Source organism: Chiloscyllium plagiosum, unplaced genomic scaffold (assembly GCF_037043375.1).
Source record: "Chiloscyllium plagiosum isolate Xiang-an unplaced genomic scaffold, Cpla_swu_hap1 HiC_scaffold_11, whole genome shotgun sequence".
Lineage (NCBI taxonomy): Eukaryota > Metazoa > Chordata > Chondrichthyes > Orectolobiformes > Hemiscylliidae > Chiloscyllium > Chiloscyllium plagiosum.
This window is the reverse complement of record NW_028270149.1, coordinates 79,022,386-79,041,151: the sequence shown is the minus strand read 5'-3', so window position 1 is coordinate 79,041,151 and position 18,766 is coordinate 79,022,386. Positions and strand designations below refer to the sequence as shown.

Sequence of the window (18,766 nt, the reverse complement as noted above, 5' to 3'; positions counted from 1 at the left end):
ATGGGGGGACGAGAGGGAGGGGGGAATGGGGGGACGAGAGGGAGGGGGGAATGGGGGGACGAGAGGGAGGGGGGAATGGGGGGACGAGAGGGAGGGGGGAATGGGGGGACGAGAGGGAGGGGGGAATGGGGGGGACGAGAGGGAGGGGGGGATGGGGGGACGTGAGGGAGGGGGGGTGGGGGGACGAGAGGGAGGGGGGAATGGGGGGGACGAGAGGGAGGGGGGAATGGGGGGGACGAGAGGGAGGGGGGGATGGGGGGACGAGAGGGAGGGGGGGAGGGGGGACGAGAGGGAGGGGGGACGTGAGGGACGAGAGGGAGGGGGGACGAGAGGGAGGGGGGACGAGAGGGAGGGGGGACGAGAGGGAGGGGGGACGAGGGGGAGGGGGGTCGAGGGGGAGGGGGGTCGAGGGGGAGGGGGGTCGAGGGGGAGGGGGGTCGAGGGGGAGGGGGGTCGAGGGGGAGGGGGGTCGAGGGGGAGGGGGGTCGAGGGGGAGGGGGGTCGAGGGGGAGGGGGGTCGAGGGGGAGGGGGGTCGAGGGGGAGGGTGGGGGACGGGGGGGGGGCGAGAGTGGGGGACGGGGGGGGACGGGGGGGGGGCGAGAGTGGGGGACGGGGGGGGGGCGAGAGTGGGGGACGGGGGGGGGGCGAGAGTGGGGGACGGGGGGGGCGAGAGTGGGGGACGGGGGGGGGGGCGAGAGTGGGGGACGGGGGGGGGGGCGAGAGTGGGGGACGGGGGGGGCGAGAGTGGGGGACGGGGGGGGCGAGAGTGGGGGACGGGGGGGGCGAGAGTGGGGGACGGGGGGGGCGAGAGTGGGGGACGGGGGGGGCGAGAGTGGGGGACGGGGGGGGCGAGAGTGGGGGACGGGGGGGGCGAGAGTGGGGGACGGGGGGGGCGAGAGTGGGGGACGGGGGGGGGCGAGAGTGGGGGACGGGGGGGGCGAGAGTGGGGGACGGGGGGGGCGAGAGTGGGGGACGGGGGGGGCGAGAGTGGGGGACGGGGGGGGCGAGAGTGGGGGACGGGGGGGGCGAGAGTGGGGGACGGGGGGGGCGAGAGTGGGGGACGGGGGGGGCGAGAGTGGGGGACGGGGGGGGCGAGAGTGGGGGACGGGGGGGGCGAGAGTGGGGGACGGGGGGGGCGAGAGTGGGGGACGGGGGGGGCGAGAGTGGGGGACGGGGGGGGCGAGAGTGGGGGACGGGGGGGGCGAGAGTGGGGGACGGGGGGGGCGAGAGTGGGGGACGGGGGGGGCGAGAGTGGGGGACGGGGGGGGCGAGAGTGGGGGACGGGGGGGGCGAGAGTGGGGGACGGGGGGGGCGAGAGTGGGGGACGGGGGGGGCGAGAGTGGGGGACGGGGGGGGCGAGAGTGGGGGACGGGGGGGGCGAGAGTGGGGCACGGGGGGGGCGAGAGTGGGGCACGGGGGGGGCGAGAGTGGGGCACGGGGGGGGCGAGAGTGGGGCACGGGGGGGGCGAGAGTGGGGCACGGGGGGGGCGAGAGTGGGGCACGGGGGGGGCGAGAGTGGGGCACGGGGGGGGCGAGAGTGGGGCACGGGGGGGGCGAGAGTGGGGCACGGGGGGGGCGAGAGTGGGGCACGGGGGGGGCGAGAGTGGGGCACGGGGGGGCGAGAGTGGGGCACGGGGGGGCGAGAGTGGGGCACGGGGGGGCGAGAGTGGGGCACGGGGGGGCGAGAGTGGGGCACGGGGGGGCGAGAGTGGGGCACGGGGGGGCGAGAGTGGGGCACGGGGGGGCGAGAGTGGGGCACGGGGGGGCGAGAGTGGGGCACGGGGGGGCGAGAGTGGGGCACGGGGGGGCGAGAGTGGGGCACGGGGGGGCGAGAGTGGGGCACGGGGGGGCGAGAGTGGGGCACGGGGGGGCGAGAGTGGGGCACGGGGGGGCGAGAGTGGGGCACGGGGGGGCGAGAGTGGGGCACGGGGGGGCGAGAGTGGGGCACGGGGGGGCGAGAGTGGGGCACGGGGGGGCGAGAGTGGGGCACGGGGGGGCGAGAGTGGGGCACGGGGGGGCGAGAGTGGGGCACGGGGGGGCGAGAGTGGGGCACGGGGGGGCGAGAGTGGGGCACGGGGGGGCGAGAGTGGGGCACGGGGGGGCGAGAGTGGGGCACGGGGGGGCGAGAGTGGGGCACGGGGGGGCGAGAGTGGGGCACGGGGGGGCGAGAGTGGGGCACGGGGGGGCGAGAGTGGGGCACGGGGGGGCGAGAGTGGGGCACGGGGGGGCGAGAGTGGGGCACGGGGGGGCGAGAGTGGGGCACGGGGGGGCGAGAGTGGGGCACGGGGGGGCGAGAGTGGGGCACGGGGGGGCGAGAGTGGGGCACGGGGGGGCGAGAGTGGGGCACGGGGGGGCGAGAGTGGGGCACGGGGGGGCGAGAGTGGGGCACGGGGGGGCGAGAGTGGGGCACGGGGGGGCGAGAGTGGGGCACGGGGGGGCGAGAGTGGGGCACGGGGGGGCGAGAGTGGGGCACGGGGGGGCGAGAGTGGGGCACGGGGGGGCGAGAGTGGGGCACGGGGGGGCGAGAGTGGGGCACGGGGGGGCGAGAGTGGGGCACGGGGGGGCGAGAGTGGGGCACGGGGGGGCGAGAGTGGGGCACGGGGGGGCGAGAGTGGGGCACGGGGGGGCGAGAGTGGGGCACGGGGGGGCGAGAGTGGGGCACGGGGGGGCGAGAGTGGGGCACGGGGGGGCGAGAGTGGGGCACGGGGGGGCGAGAGTGGGGCACGGGGGGGCGAGAGTGGGGCACGGGGGGGCGAGAGTGGGGCACGGGGGGGCGAGAGTGGGGCACGGGGGGGCGAGAGTGGGGCACGGGGGGGCGAGAGTGGGGCACGGGGGGGCGAGAGTGGGGCACGGGGGGGCGAGAGTGGGGCACGGGGGGGCGAGAGTGGGGCACGGGGGGGCGAGAGTGGGGCACGGGGGGGCGAGAGTGGGGCACGGGGGGGCGAGAGTGGGGCACGGGGGGGCGAGAGTGGGGCACGGGGGGGCGAGAGTGGGGCACGGGGGGGCGAGAGTGGGGCACGGGGGGGCGAGAGTGGGGCACGGGGGGGCGAGAGTGGGGCACGGGGGGGCGAGAGTGGGGCACGGGGGGGCGAGAGTGGGGCACGGGGGGGCGAGAGTGGGGCACGGGGGGGCGAGAGTGGGGCACGGGGGGGCGAGAGTGGGGCACGGGGGGGCGAGAGTGGGGCACGGGGGGGCGAGAGTGGGGCACGGGGGGGCGAGAGTGGGGCACGGGGGGGCGAGAGTGGGGCACGGGGGGGCGAGAGTGGGGCACGGGGGGGCGAGAGTGGGGCACGGGGGGGCGAGAGTGGGGCACGGGGGGGCGAGAGTGGGGCACGGGGGGGCGAGAGTGGGGCACGGGGGGGCGAGAGTGGGGCACGGGGGGGCGAGAGTGGGGCACGGGGGGGCGAGAGTGGGGCACGGGGGGGCGAGAGTGGGGCACGGGGGGGCGAGAGTGGGGCACGGGGGGGCGAGAGTGGGGCACGGGGGGGCGAGAGTGGGGCACGGGGGGGCGAGAGTGGGGCACGGGGGGGCGAGAGTGGGGCACGGGGGGGCGAGAGTGGGGCACGGGGGGGCGAGAGTGGGGCACGGGGGGGGCGAGAGTGGGGCACGGGGGGGGCGAGAGTGGGGCACGGGGGGGGCGAGAGTGGGGCACGGGGGGGCGAGAGTGGGGCACGGGGGGGCGAGAGTGGGGCACGGGGGGGCGAGAGTGGGGCACGGGGGGGCGAGAGTGGGGCACGGGGGGGCGAGAGTGGGGCACGGGGGGGCGAGAGTGGGGCACGGGGGGGCGAGAGTGGGGCACGGGGGGGCGAGAGTGGGGCACGGGGGGGCGAGAGTGGGGCACGGGGGGGCGAGAGTGGGGCACGGGGGGGCGAGAGTGGGGCACGGGGGGGCGAGAGTGGGGCACGGGGGGGCGAGAGTGGGGCACGGGGGGGCGAGAGTGGGGCACGGGGGGGCGAGAGTGGGGCACGGGGGGGCGAGAGTGGGGCACGGGGGGGGCGAGAGTGGGGCACGAGGGGCGAGAGTGGGGGACGGGGTTGGCTAGAGTGGGGGACGGGGTTGGCTAGAGTGGGGGACAGGGGGGGGCTAGAGTGGGGGACGGGGGGGCTAGAGTGGGGGACGGGGGGGCTAGAGTGGGGGACGGGGGGCCTAGAGTGGGGGACGGGGGGGGCTAGAGTGGGGGACGGGGGGGCTAGAGTGGGGGACGGGGGGGCTAGAGTGGGGGACGGGGGGGCTAGAGTGGGGGACGGGGGTGGGGGGGGCTAGAGTGGCGGACGGGGGTGGGGGTGGCTAGAGTGAACGACGGGGGTGGGGGGGGGCTAGAGTGGGGGACGGGGGTGGGGGGGGGCTAGAGTGGGGGACGGGGGGGGGGCGAGAGTGGGGGACGGGGGGGGCGAGAGTGGGGGACGGGGGGGGGGGCGAGATTGGGGGACGGGGGGGGCGAGAGTGGGGGACGGGGGGGGGGGGGCGAGAGTGGGGGACGGGGGGGGGGGCGAGAGTGGGGGATAGGAGGGCGAGAGTGGGGGACGGGGGGGGGGGCGAGAGTGGGGGACGGGCGCGAGAGTGGGGGACGGGGGGGGGGCGAGAGTGGGGGACGGGGGCGAGAGTGGGGGACGGGGGGGGGGGGGGCGAGAGTGGGGGACAGAGGGCCGAGAGTGGGGCACGGGGGGGTCGAGAGTGGGGCACGGGGGGGGGGGGCTAGAGTGGGGGACGGGGGGGCTAGAGTGTGGGACGGGGGGGGCTAGAGTGGGGGACGGGGGTGGGGGGGGCTAGAGTGGGGGACGGGGGTGGGGGGGGGGGGCTAGAGTGGGGGACGGGGCTAGAGTGGGGGACGAGGGGGGGAATGGGGGACGAGGGGGGGAATGGGGGACGAGGGGGGGAATGGGGGACGGGGTGGGGGGGGGGGGAATGGGGTGGGGGATGAGGGAGGGGGTGGGGGATGAGGGAGGGGGGTGGGGGATGAGGGAGGGGGGACGTGATGGAGGGGGGGGGACGTGATGGAGGAGGGGGACGTGATGGAGGGGGGGGACGTGATGGAGGGGGGGGACGTGATGGAGTGGGGGGAACGTGATGGAGTGGGGGGAACGTGATGGAGGGGGGGGACGTGATGGAGGGGGGGGGACGTGATGGAGGGGGGGGACGTGATGGGGGGAGGGGACGTGATGGAGGGGGGGGGACGTGATGGAGGGGGGGGGACGTGATGGAGGGGGGGGGACGTGATGGAGGGGGGGGGACGTGATGGAGGGGGGGGGACGTGATGGAGGGGGGGGGACGTGATGGAGGGGGGGGACGTGATGGAGGGGGGGGACGTGATGGAGGGGGGGGACGTGATGGAGGGGGGGACGTGATGGAGGGGGGGACGTGATGGAGGGGGGGACGTGATGGAGGGGGGGACGTGAAGGAGGGGGGGACGTGAAGGAGGGGGGGACGTGAAGGAGGGGGGGACGTGAAGGAGGGGGGGACGTGAAGGAGGGGGGGACGTGAAGGAGAGGGGGACGTGAAGGAGGGGGGGACATGATGGGGGGGACGTGAAGGAGGGGGGGGATGTGATGGAGGGGGGGACGATGGAGGAGGGGGGGACGTGATGGTGGGGGACATGATGGAGGGGTGGGGGACGTGATGGGGGGGACGTGAAGTAGGGGGGGACCGTGATGGAGGGGGGGGGACGTGATGGAGGGGGGGGGACGTGATGGAGGGGGGGGGACGTGATGGAGGGGGGGGGACGTGATGGAGGGGGGGGGACGTGATGGAGGGGGGGGGGACGTGATGGAGGGGGGGGACGTGATGGAGGGGGGGGGACGTGATGGAGGGGGGGACGTGAAGGAGGGGGGGGGACGTGAAGGGGGGGGGGACGTGAAGGAGGGGGGGGGGACGTGATGGAGGGGGGGGGCGTGAGGGGGGGGGACGGGGGATATTTGGAGGAGTGGGTGATGTGGGGTCAGGAAGAGTTCGGAAGGGGGGCGGGGGCCTTCAGGGGGTGGGGACGAGAGTGGCCCCGAAGTCGGGGGGGGGGGGCGTTGTGTCAGGAAAAGGTCGGGGGTTTGGGGGGGGGTGGGGGTTGAGGCTCGGGAGACGTTGAGGGAGGGGCGGAGAACGAGAGTCCGAGCGTCGCCTCCGTCAGGGAAGGCCCAGGCCCGGAGCCTGACAACGCAGGGCCGAGCTAGGCCCCACACACACAGAGGGAGACAGAAGTCTCAGCCACAGTCGCCCTCCAACTTCCCCCCCCCCTCGCGGTGAAGTTCGCCGGGCGGCCGGCCCCAGCCTCCAGCCCCTACCTGCCGGCTCCGCCGCCGGTGATCGCTGTCGGGGCCGCTCCGTTTCGACGAATGCGCGCGGCCGGCTGCCCAGCCGCTCCACTGCGACTGCGCAGGCCCCGCCGCCACAGCGCATGCGCCAGCCCCCCGGCAAGCCGCGGCAATTTCAAAATTCCCAGAGATTGCAGCCTGGAACACAAGGCAGTGCAAGGGCATAATTCATCAATCACAATTGCGCCATCTGATAATGTCCTCAAGCGCTTCACGGCCAATGACATCATTTTTTGAAATGTAATCATTGTTATAATGCGGTCCCCTCAGCTGCAGGGGAAGTGGTGGCACATTGGTAATGTAACTGGATTTGTCATCCAGTAACACCAGGCGACTCTCCTGGAGGCATGGATTCAACTCACACTAGAGCAAGTCAGATGCTAGGAACCTTGCATCGAGTAACTCACCACCTGGCTTCCACAATTCAGGAGTGTGGCAGAATACTCGCTGCTTCCCTGGATGAGTCCAGGTCAAACAACCCTCAGGAAACATGACACAATCCAGGATAAAGCATTACGTCAAAATCAAGGTTCCTTTGACAGCACCCTCCAAACCCACAGCACTAAAATCTAGAAGAACTGCAGCAGCAGATTATATATCTTCTTCCAAGCCTAACACCATCTTGGCTTGGAAATATGTGTCTGGGTGGCGAACCTCACCAGGGCGAGTGTGGTTGAGACTCTCTCTCTCTCTCTGTCTGGGTATGGGTAGGAGGTGGGTGCTGGGTATGGGTAGCTTGGTCTTCAGTGTCAAATTGGAGCGGCATTGTAGGTCTACCTCCAGCAAATAGATTGAAGTCATTCAAGCAAGCAGGTCACCAACACCTTCTGAAGAACAACTAGAAATGGACAATAAATGCTGGCCCAGTCACCAGCACTCAAATTCCATGACTGAATATAAGAGAAAACATTGCCCAAGTATGACCTATGGCCAAAATGCAGGAAAATCCAACCTAACCAATTATTACCCTGTTGGTCTTTCTCAATCATCAACGACGTGATGCAAAGTTGGTTGAAAATGCTATCAAGAGAAACTACCAAAGGAATAACATGCTCAGTGAACTTTAGTTTGAGTTCTGCCAGTGCAGTCTGCTCCTGACTTCATACACATTTTGGAACAAACATGAACAATCTTAAATAAACAAACATAAATAATCTGCAGAGCTCCAACCATGTGATGTGAAAGTTTCACAAACTACACTCTTTCACTAAGGCAGCTTATTTTCTTAACTGCTCTAAGCTCTCTTTTTTAAAGAGAGACTACATTTGCTTTTGATGCCTGTCAGGTCTCCTTTGAACTTTAAAACCAAGTTAAAAAAAAAACAATTTGCTCATTTCTCTTGGGAAAATGTACTGATATTTGAGCCCATTAATGTCAGGTTATTAGAAAAGTGAAAGAGTTCATCAAAGTATGCCTGATGGAATTAACAGAAAATATTGACTACATTTAAGTCCTTCACAAGAATTACTATTTATTACAAATACATTTAGGTAATTTCTAACCACAGACAAACAATTAAGAGCGAGCAACAATTCTACTAGTTAAAACTTGAAACCCTCCTTGAAATCCATACTCTCAGAGAGAAACATTGAAAAAAGCACGGGTGGTATTGGTGGAGGAAATGATACTGTGAAATCATAATTATACATGGTGCTCATTTTTATTCCCAAACTTTCTGTTCTCTGAAGTCCTTTCTTCCTGACTTATTTTGCAGTAATAGTGTCCTATTTAAATCCAGCAACTGACTCTGATATGTCCAGTCTAATTACAATAGAATAATTAAGTTTCTTTATATCACATTTTGATTCCAGCTGTTCTCTTTTATAGCTTTGGCATCAATTTGTTCTGTAAAACAAACTGCACATTTTTTATTCCTTCAATTTATTTTTATTCACTGATGATACATGGACATCTCTGCCTGACCCAGCATTTATTGTCCATCCATAGTTGCCCTTGAGAAGGTGGTGGTGAGCTGTTTTCTTGAACCGCTGCAATCTACATACTGTAAGTTGACCCACAATGTTTTGCTCTTCTAGAGGGTAGTGGTCAGGTGTTTGAAAGGTGCTATCTGAGGAGCTTTGGTGAATTCCTGCTGTGCATCTTTTGGATAGTACACACTGTTGCTCCTAAGCGTCAGTGGTGGAGGGAATGGATGCTTGTGGATGTGGTGCCAATCAAACTGGCTGCTTTGTTCTGGATAGAGTTAAGCTTGTTGACTGTTCTTGGAACAGCACTCATCCAGGCAAGTGGGCAGTCTTCCATCACACCCTTGACTTGTGTCTTGGAGAAGGTAGACAGGCTTTGGTGAGCCAGGGGTTGAGTCACTCACCATTGTATTCCGAACCTCTAACCTGCTCTTGGAGCCACAATGTTCATGTAGTGAGTCCAGTTGAGTTTCTATTATAACCCCAGGGTGTTGATAGTAGATGATTCAGTGATGGCAGCACCACAGAATGTCACAAGGGCTGGTGGTTAGATGATCTGTTAATGGAGGTGATCATTGCCTGCCATTTGTCTGGTGTGTATGTTATTTGTTAACTCTCCCATATGACCTACTCCTCATCTGTATGTGTCTGCGTGAGATATCATAGTTACTTATAGGAACTTCAGCTTCTCTGACCTTTGGTGCTTAATGCTCAGTTAAATGAGATTTTAAGTTTGTAGGAAGGCTAACTCTGAATTTGTCCATAATCTAATTTCCCTTACATTCTGAAAAAAGTTTGTCTAGTTTCAGTAATTGAAACTAGCTGCACAGCATTTGTTTTCCTTTGAAAATTAGGTTTCCTTCTTGTAGTTCAGAATTTTAATTTATATGTTTCATGGACAGTCCCATAGGTATTGGAAATAGCATTTTTAACAGATTCATAACCTGAAGATTGTTCTTCTGGCGTATACAGTCATTGTTGTACCTGTCAAAACACTGTAATTTGAAGCTTTGAACATTTTTTAGGCAGTTCATCTGTCCATAACCCACCTCAAATGAGGTGATATATCTTTAGAATCTATCCTCAGGAGTTTAAGCACTAAGTGTAGATTAGTCATAGAGTCATAGAATCATAGAGATGTACAGCGTGGAAACAGACCCTTCGGTCCAACCCGTCCATGCCGACCAGATATCCCAACCCAATCTAGTCCCACCTGCCAGCACCCGGCCCATATCCCTCCAAACCCTTCCTATTCATATACCCATCCAGATGCCTCTTAAATGTTGCAATTGTAACAGCCTCCACCACTTCCTCTGGCAGCTCATTCCATACACGTACCACTCTCTGTGTGAAAAAGTTGCCCCTTAGGTCTCTTTTATATCTTTGTCTATTTATCCTATCCATGTCCCTCATAATTTTGTAAATCCCTACAACGTCTCCCCTCAGCCTCCGACGGTCCAGGGAAAACAGCCCCAGCCTGTTCAGCTTCTCTCAATAGCTCAAATCCTTCAACCCTGATAACATCCTTGTAAATCGTTTCAGAACCCTTTCAAGTTTCACAACATCTTTTTGATAGGAAGGAGATCAGAATTGCATGCAATATTCCAACAGTGGCCTACCCATTGTCCTGTACAGGCGCAACATGACCTCCCAACTCCTGTACTCTATACTCTGACCAATACAGGAAAGTATACCAAACACCGCCTTCACTGTCCTATCGATCTGAGACTCCACTTTCAAGGAGCTATGAAACTGGACTCCAAGGTCTCTTTGTTCAGCAACACTCCCTAGGACCTTACCATTAAGTGTATAAGTCCTGCTAAGATTTGCTTTCCCAAAATGCAGCACCTCGCATTTATCTGAATTAAACTCCATCTGCCACTTCTCAGCCCGTTGGCCCATCTGGTCAAGATCCTATTGTAATCTGAGGTAACCTTCTTTGCTGTCCACTACACCTTCAATTTTGGTGTCATCTGCAAACTTACTAACAGTACCTCTTATGCTCTCATCCAAATCATTTTTGTAAATGACAAAAAGTAGAGGACCCAGCACCGATCCTTGTGGCACTCCACTGGTCTCAGGCCTCCAGTCTGAAAAACAACCTCCACCACCACCCTCTGTCTTCTACCTTTGAGTCAGTTCTGTATCCAAATGGCTAGTTCTCCCTGTATTCCATGAGATCTAACCTTGCTCATCAGTCTCCCATGGGGAAACTTACTGAAGCCCATATTGATCACACCTACCGCTCTGCCCTCATCAATCCTCTTTGTTATTTCTTCAAAAAACTCAATCAAGTTTGTGTGACATGATTCCTCACGCATAAAGCCATGTTGATTATCCCGAATCTGTCCTTGCCTTTCCAAATAAATGTACATCCTGTCCCTCAGGATTCCCTCCAACAACTTGCCCACCACCGACATCTGGCTCACTGGTCTATAGTTCTCTGGCTTGTCCTTACCAACCTTCTTAAACAGTGGCACCACGTTAGCCAACCTCTAGTCTTCCGGCACCTCACCTGTGACTATTGATGATACAAATATCTCAGCAAGAGGCCCAGAAATCATTCTCTAGCTTCCCACAGAGTTCTCGGGTACACCTGATCAGGTCCTGGGGATTTATCCACCTTTATGTGTTTCAAGACATCCACCACTTCCTTCTCTGTAATATGGACATTTTGCAAGATGTCACCATCTATTTCCCTACAGTCTATATCTTCCATACCCTTTTCCACAGTAAATACTGATGCAAAATACTCACTTAGTATCTCCCCCATTTTCTGTGGCTCCACTTAAAGGCTCCCTTGCTGATCTTTGTGGGGCCCTATTCTCTCTCTAGTTACCCTTTTGTCCTTAACGTATTTGTAAAAACCCTTTGGTTTCTCCTTAATTCTGTTTGCCAAAGCTATCTCATGTCACCTTTTTTCCTCCTGACTTCCCTCTTAAGTATACTCCTACTACCTTTATACTCTTCTAAGGCTTCACTCGATCTATCCTGTCTCTACCTTACGTATGCTTCCTTCTTTTTCTTAACCAAACCCTCAATTTCTTTAGATTTGGGTGGTGCTGGAAAAGCACAGCAGGTCAGGCAGCATCCGAGGAGCAGGAAAGTTATCCAGCATTCCCTATACTTATCAGCCTTTCCTTTAACCTTAACAGGAATATCCTTTCTCTGGATTCTCGTTATCTCATTCCTGAAGGCTTCCCATTTTCCAGCCGTCCCTTTACCTCTGCCCCCAGTCAGCTTTTGAAAGTTCTTGCCTAGTCTTAGTTAAAGTCTGATTGGAGTCAAATCATCCTCTGGGTATGTTGCCTTTTCTTCCCTTACTTACATCAAGCTTTTTTTCTGACCATATCATGTTGTCTGATTTCATGATCTCTTTGGATTTCAAAATTTTTAAAATTCCATCTCCTTTTCTACCAGAAATTGCTGGAAAAACTCAGCAAGTTCTACCCCCACAGATGCTGTCAGGCCTGCTGAGTTTTTCCAGCAATTTCTGTTTTTGTTTCTGAATTCCAACATCCACAGTTCTTTATTTTCTTTTTCCAGTAGTCTGTTTTTTTTATCCTTTCCGATTCAGATTTTCTTAACTCCATCTCCCTTTCCACCGCTCTTTTAGAATCCTAACAGTGAGGCAGCAGGGTACTCGGCCCAACAAGTCCATACTGATACTCCAAAGACCATCCCACCCAGACTCCCCACTCCCATTACCATATCTGGGTGGTATACGCTTCGGCGGGTCGGTGTGGACTTGTTGGGCCGAAGGGCCTGTTTCCACACTGTAAGTAATCTAGTCTAATCTACTCTAATCTCTGTAACCCTGTATTTCCCATGGCTAATCCACCTAACCTGCACATTCCTGGACACTATAGACAATTTAGCACAGCCAATCCACTTAACCCTTGGACTGTGGGAGGAAACTGGAGCACCCAGAGGAAGTCCACACAAACGTGGGGAAAATATGCAAACTCTACACAGACAGTAACCCAAGGGTGGAATCGAACTCAGGTCCTTGGTGCTGTGAGGCAGCACTGAGCCACCATGCTGGCCATATCTTCCCTTCTTTTACCCCACTCAAATTTCCTCACTTATTTTTCTGTTTTTCTTCGACTTTTCATTTTTCTTTCTCTCTATTTATCTTCTAATTCAAGGATGTTCATTTCTTTTATTCTCCAGTCAAGTTTTTTTCATTTATAACTGCATCTTAGCTAATTCTAGATGTGACATCTCAATTTCATGTGTCCCTTCTAATTCTAAATGTTCGTTAATCATGCTACATATTATCTTCCTTATGAGATCCTGCTTTTGCTTCTACTCTCAAATTAACTGCTAACTCTCTAAGTTTAGCCTGAGTCAAAGATTCCAAAAATGCACTTTATGTCTTCTACTTCCAGAAAACACTAGCAATATTTAAGGGCATTTTCAAAACTCTGTGTTGTATGACTGTATGACTTTATGGCAGTTCTTCACTGAAAAACAAGTACACAAGGCTGCAGATTTGGTTTTAACAATGAGATAAAAGTTTATTGCACAGAATAAACCAAAACCCAACAAATGCATAGAGTCATAGAGATGTACAGATCCTTCAGTCCAAAACATCCATGCCAACCAGATATCCCAACCTAATCTAGTCCCACTTGCCAGCACTTGGCCTATATCCCTCCAAACCCTACACTTTTAGATACCCATCCAGATGTCTTTTAAACATTACAATTGTACTAGCCTCCACCACTTCCTCTGGCAGCTCATTCCATACACGTACCACCCTCTGCGTGAAAAAGTTGTCCCTTAGGTCCCTTTTATATCTTTCCTCTCTCACCCTAAACCTATGCCCTCTAGTTCTGGAGTCCCCGACCCCAGGGAAAAGACTTTGTCTATTTACCCTATCCATGCCCCTCATGATTTTATAAACCTCCATAAAGTCACCCCTCAGCCTCCGCCGCTCCAGGGAAAACAGCCCCAGTCTATTCAACCTCTCTCTATAGCTCAAATCCTCCAACCCTGGCAACATCCTTGTAAATCTTTTCTGAACCCTTTCATGTTATGCTGAGAATCTCTACAAATGGTTTTCTTTAAGACAGACATGGATCCCCCTCAAATTCAATGAACTGAGATCCCACACAAGCCTCAACTTGGTATAACCCCAGCTGATGTTACCCCACTGGACAAGTCAGATCCTAGAATGAAAATATAAAAGTGATTATTTTTAAAATATTGTCTCCAGTTCTGTTCACCCAGTTACAGGAAGGATACTATTAAGCTGGAGAGAGTTCAGAACAGATTTACCAGGATGTTGCCGGATATGGAAGCTTTGAGTTATAAAGAAAGGCTGGGTAGGCTGGGACTCCTTTCACTGGAGTGTAGGGTGGTGAGAAGTGACCTAATGGAGATTTATAACATCATGAGTGATATAGATAGGGTTAATGGTAGGTGTCTTTTCCAAGGATGGGGGATTTCAAGACGAGGGGACACATTTTTAAGGTGAGAGGAGAAAGATTTAGAAACAACACAAGGGGCAAATGTTTTACACAGAGAGTTGTTCACATGTAGAATTAACTTTGTGAGGAAATGGTGGGCACATTTATAATGTTTAAAAGATGTTTGGATAAACACATAGATAGGAGAGGTTTGGAGGGATCTGGCAGGCAGATGGGACTGGTTGAATTTGGGATTCTGGTCAACATGGACTGATTGGACTGAATGGTCTGTTTCTGTGCTGTATGTCTCTATGACTCTATGGCAGTTTTTCACTAAGAAACAAGTACACAAGGCTGCAGATTTGGTTTTAACAATAAAAGTTTAGTGATAGCAGAAACAAAAACAGAATGTAACAAATCAAGTTATCTACAGGTAACGCAATTTGAAAGATTTCAAAACAAATAGAAAAACAATATGCCATCTATTACCCAATGCCATAATATTACAGTTACTCCAAAATCCATAGAAATCCCTTCTTTTTCAAATCTATAGAGTTGACTTACCTAGGTCTTCTCAGTTTTAGGCCTTAGCATCTCATATAACTGAGAGCTTAGACTTTCTCAGCCTTTAATAAATTGCCAATTTCTAATCAAATATTCCTGGTCTGAATGTTTCACAAGTTTTTTCACTAAGGGAGCTTATTTTCTTAACTGCTCTGACCAATATCCTTTTTTTAATAGAAGATTGTTCCTTGAAACAGCCGAGAAGTAAACCTAGTCAATTTTAAAACACATCTATGGAAATCGTCCTGTAACCAAATACCACTAGTTTAAAATCCAAATTCTAAACAAAAAAAATTAATATCTATAAATCACACACATTTCATTACAGTCGGGAAGCAGTGGCAAACAATTAAAGAGAAATGTCATAATGTTTAATACAGATAGATTCCATTGAGAAAAGGAAGTCTCTGTTACAAGACTATACCATCGGTGGCTAACCAGGGAGCTAGTGATGGTACTGTATCAAGAGAAAAGATGTACAATGTTGTAAAGGTGAGCAATAGAGCAAAAGATTGATACAAACTCAGAAACTACCAAAGGATAATGAAAAAATATTAGAGGAAGACATTGGAATGAGAGAAAAAAACTAGCAAGAAATATAAAAACAGATTGTTAAAGCTTTTAGAAGTATAGAAAATGTGAAAGTATAGCTAAAGTAAAAATTGGTCCCTTAGAGCATGAACGTGGGGAATTAATAACAGGAAATAAAGAAGTGACGGGGAATTTGAACAAACTTTTTTTTAACTGTCTTCACAGGGGAAGACATAAAATCAATGTGAAAAATAGGAGAAAATCAAGAGGTGATAGAAGGAAACAAAATTTTAAAAACCATGATCACTGAAAGAAAGAGTACTGGAAAAGTGAACGGGATCAAAAATTCAGATGTCATCTGGACCAAATAGCCTGCATCCTAGGGTTTTAAAAGAAGTTTCTGCTAAAATAGTGGATCCATTGACTGCAATCTATCAAAATCCCTTTGATAATGGAAACCTCCGAGCTGATTACAAAACCACAAGTGTAATACCTCTATTCAAGTAAAGAGGGAGACAAAACTAGCAGGAAACAATGTACAATTTAGCTTAATATGTCATTACAAAAAGCTAGAATTCATTATGAAGGAATTTATAGTATGACATTAAGCAAATAATAAAACCAGAAGATTACTCAATGTTGAAATTGATGGTTCTGGGACTCTGTAAGATGAATTTTTCAAAGCCCTTTAATTTCCTCTTGGAAGTGAGTCTGCTGGTAGGATCATTTGTTTCCTTAGGAGTACTTGTGTTCTAATATGGTGTAAACACTGGTTGGTTGTGCAGTGTGTCAAGAAATGGGAAACATAGGAAGATGCTTACAAGTCCTTTGTGGCAAATACCATCTGTTGAACAGCAGTCTTTGAAATATCCTGATTGACTGTGGTTCTTCTGAAGAAATTCTGGATAAGTAAGAATTACTGTGCAGCAAATGCCCAGTACTGGGGCCTGTGAACAAAGCACTGATGCAGCTGTGGAGAAATACAAACAATATTTCATATTACTGAGGAGTGTCTCCACTATAGGTAAAGGGCAAACTGATCACTTTAAACCAAACAAACGAGGTGGCTCCTTGCTTTGCATTTGCTGAAGAGTAAAACCATGATACAGTAAGGCTGAGTCAACATGGTTTTGTGAAAGGAAACTTGTTTTGACAAGTTTATTAGAGTCCTCTGAAGATGTAGATTTGATAAAGGGAAAGTAGTAGATGCGGTGTAATTGGATTTCCAACAGACATTCAAAACAGTGACATATTAATGATCACTGCACAAAATGGGAGCTTATGATTGTAATGTGATATATTAGCATTAAATAACTGGCTAACAGGAAACAGAGAGTCAAAAAAAAGGATAATTTTCACGTAGGCAAAATGTAATGAGTAGAATGGTATTGAGATAGGTGCTAGATCCTCAACTATTTATGATATATATTAGTAACTTGAGGCAAACTTCAAGTTGGGGGTGACACAGTGTAAGCACAGTGTAAGCAGTTGTAAGCACTGCTGTTTCACAGTGCCAGGAACCTGGGTTTGAATCCAGCCTCAGGCAACTGTCTGTGTGGAGTTTGTACATTTTCCCCGTGTGTGCGTGGGTTTCCTCTGGATGCTCCAGTTTCCTCCCACAGTCCAAAGATGTGCAGGTCAGGTGAATTGGCCGTGCTAAATTGCCCACAGTGTTAGATGCATTAGTCAGAGGGAAATGGGTTTGGGTGGGTAACTGTTCGGAGGGTTGGTGTGGGTGTTGTTGGGCTGAAGGGTCTATTTCCGTATTGTAGGGATTCTAATCTAATTGAAATTGATGGTTTTGGGACCCTGTAAGATGAATTTTTCAAAGCCCTTTAATTGAAATTAAGGTTGTACTCATACTTGGGTTGAAGAAGCATTACATTGAAATTGTACAACATTATGTCCTTTTTAAAATCATCAAACTTGTAACCTTAAAACAACTTGATTGAGTGCCTTGAGCCCCTGATTTGTTTGAAATTCTCCAATGCCTGTTAAAAAAAAAAGCTGGGTCAGTGGTCATGCGATAGCCAGATGAGAGTATTGTATTAAAATATCTTTGCTGCTGCTGTGTTTTTAATGCAGAGTGTTCACAAAGAGAAGAGTGCATTTTGAGTTTGATGTTTTGTTATGATTTTAGAGAATATTAGAACTTGAGGCTGAACTGTTTAAATTCTGTTAATTATTGTTAAGACTTCATTGGCCCGCTTCATATTGCACATTCAAAGAAATTTAATCTCTACCAAAGTTGCCACTGTAATCTGACTGTTTTATTTGGGAAGTTTCATTTGGAGAACAAATTTTAAAATATTCAGCACGTGTTTCCCACGAATATTTGAGATTTAAATCTGAACTGAAACTACCTCTTCAGTTGCTAAAACACAGGAAACAGTTTGTTGTTTTCTTGCTGTTCCAGACTTCTGAAATACTTTTCCTGATAACTTTCACATTAGCAAAGTATCAATTTGTTAAAGAAAAATAATTCTTGAATAACTTGTATGGGGTCCCCTGAGTGTTTGATTTTAGGACCATTGATTGTTGTTTATGATTGACTGAATTGTTTAGACAGTACAATTTAGAAATTTATAGATTGTATAAAACTTGATAGTGTCATAAATAGTGAACAGAGTAATAGACTTCAAGACGACTGAGAATGTTGAAATTGGCAGGCACAATTTAGTGCTGTTAATTGTGTGACTGTCCTCATACTGATACCCACCTTGGCAAGGAAGGAATGAGAGAGGAAATGCAAAGATATTCTCAGCAGCTAGGAGTTTCTTCATTCACAGGTAAAGCATGCCTTCGGACTATCACCCACCCCTCCACAACCTGATCCAATGGATTCAATCAGCTCCCCAGTCATGAGCACGAAAAGTGAAGCAGCTAACAACAGTGAAGAGGAGGCCTGTGTGCTTTTTGTCAGTGGTCTTCCTACGGAAATGAAACCACATGAGCTTTACCTTCTCTTTCAAACATTTAAGGGATATGAAGGCTCACTGATCAAGTGAACATCAACACAGCCAGTTGGCTTTGTCGCATTTGACAGCAGATTGGGAGCAGAAGCAGAAAAGAATGCTGCATTCACCCAGGCTGCAGCTGCTGCTGCCGCACTTCACGTTCAGATGCACTGGTGTCCTCCATCTGAAGTATCTCCACAAGGATAGAAGTCTCGTCAGTTTTGTGAAGCATTTAATTGCTCTTCTCCAAGAAATCAGATTTCTCTGAGGAGTGAGGCAAGAACAGACTGATTTTTGTTTTCAGATTGGACTTTACTGAAGGAGATTTTGGAGAACTGGCTCATTTCCAGTTGACTTGGAGGGGATGGAGTGGTCACTAAGGACTGTGGATTTAAGAACTTTTACTGGTGAATTTCTTTTCCACATGGGAGGATTCTTCGAATTCTATTTACTGCAAGGACCCCTAATTTTTGTCATTACAATCACTGCATGTTGTGTATCAATAATGTGCTTAAATACTGGCTGTCAGAGTCTTATGAAAGTTGGTAGTGCCATTGGTTATCATGAAAAGATTCCATGGTTCCCTCCTTTTATCAATGTCGGTATCACCAGTTTCCTCATCTCCCCTCCCCCCACCTTATTCCACACCTAACCCTCTAACTCAGCACCATCCTCTTGAACTGTCCTACCTGTCCACCTTCCTTCCCACCTATTTGCTCCACCCTCCGCTCTGATCTATCACTATCAACCCCCACCTTCATCTACCTATTGCATTCCTAGCTACCTTCAACCCCAGTGCCACCCCCTCTCATTTATCTCTCAGCCCTCTTGCGCCTCCCCCCCCGCCCCCCCCAATTCCTGATGAACGGCTTATGCTCGAAACGTCGACTCTCCTGCTCCTCGGATGCTGCCTGACTTGCTGTTCTTTTCCAGCCCCACACTTTTTAACTCTTAACTCGGCAGTCATCACTTTTTCCTAGAATATTGTTTAAGACGTTCCTGGGATATGGGTGTTATTGGCTCGGGCAGCTTTCATTCCCCATCCCTATTTACTCTTCAAATTTGTAGTGAG

At 53.4% G+C, this 18,766-nt stretch overlaps 1 protein-coding gene across 1 annotated transcript in view; it reads right to left on the bottom strand.

The window, feature by feature from the left end:
• u2surp (U2 snRNP-associated SURP domain containing) overlaps positions 1-6,350 on the bottom strand; it is a 65,177-nt gene extending 58,827 nt beyond the window's left edge. Inside the window, exon 1 of the mRNA XM_087992205.1 lies at positions 6,274-6,350. The gene's annotated coding sequence lies outside the window, so the exon portion shown is untranslated. The remainder of the gene's footprint in view (positions 1-6,273) is intronic.
• Between the last annotated feature and the right edge of the window lie 12,416 nt (positions 6,351-18,766).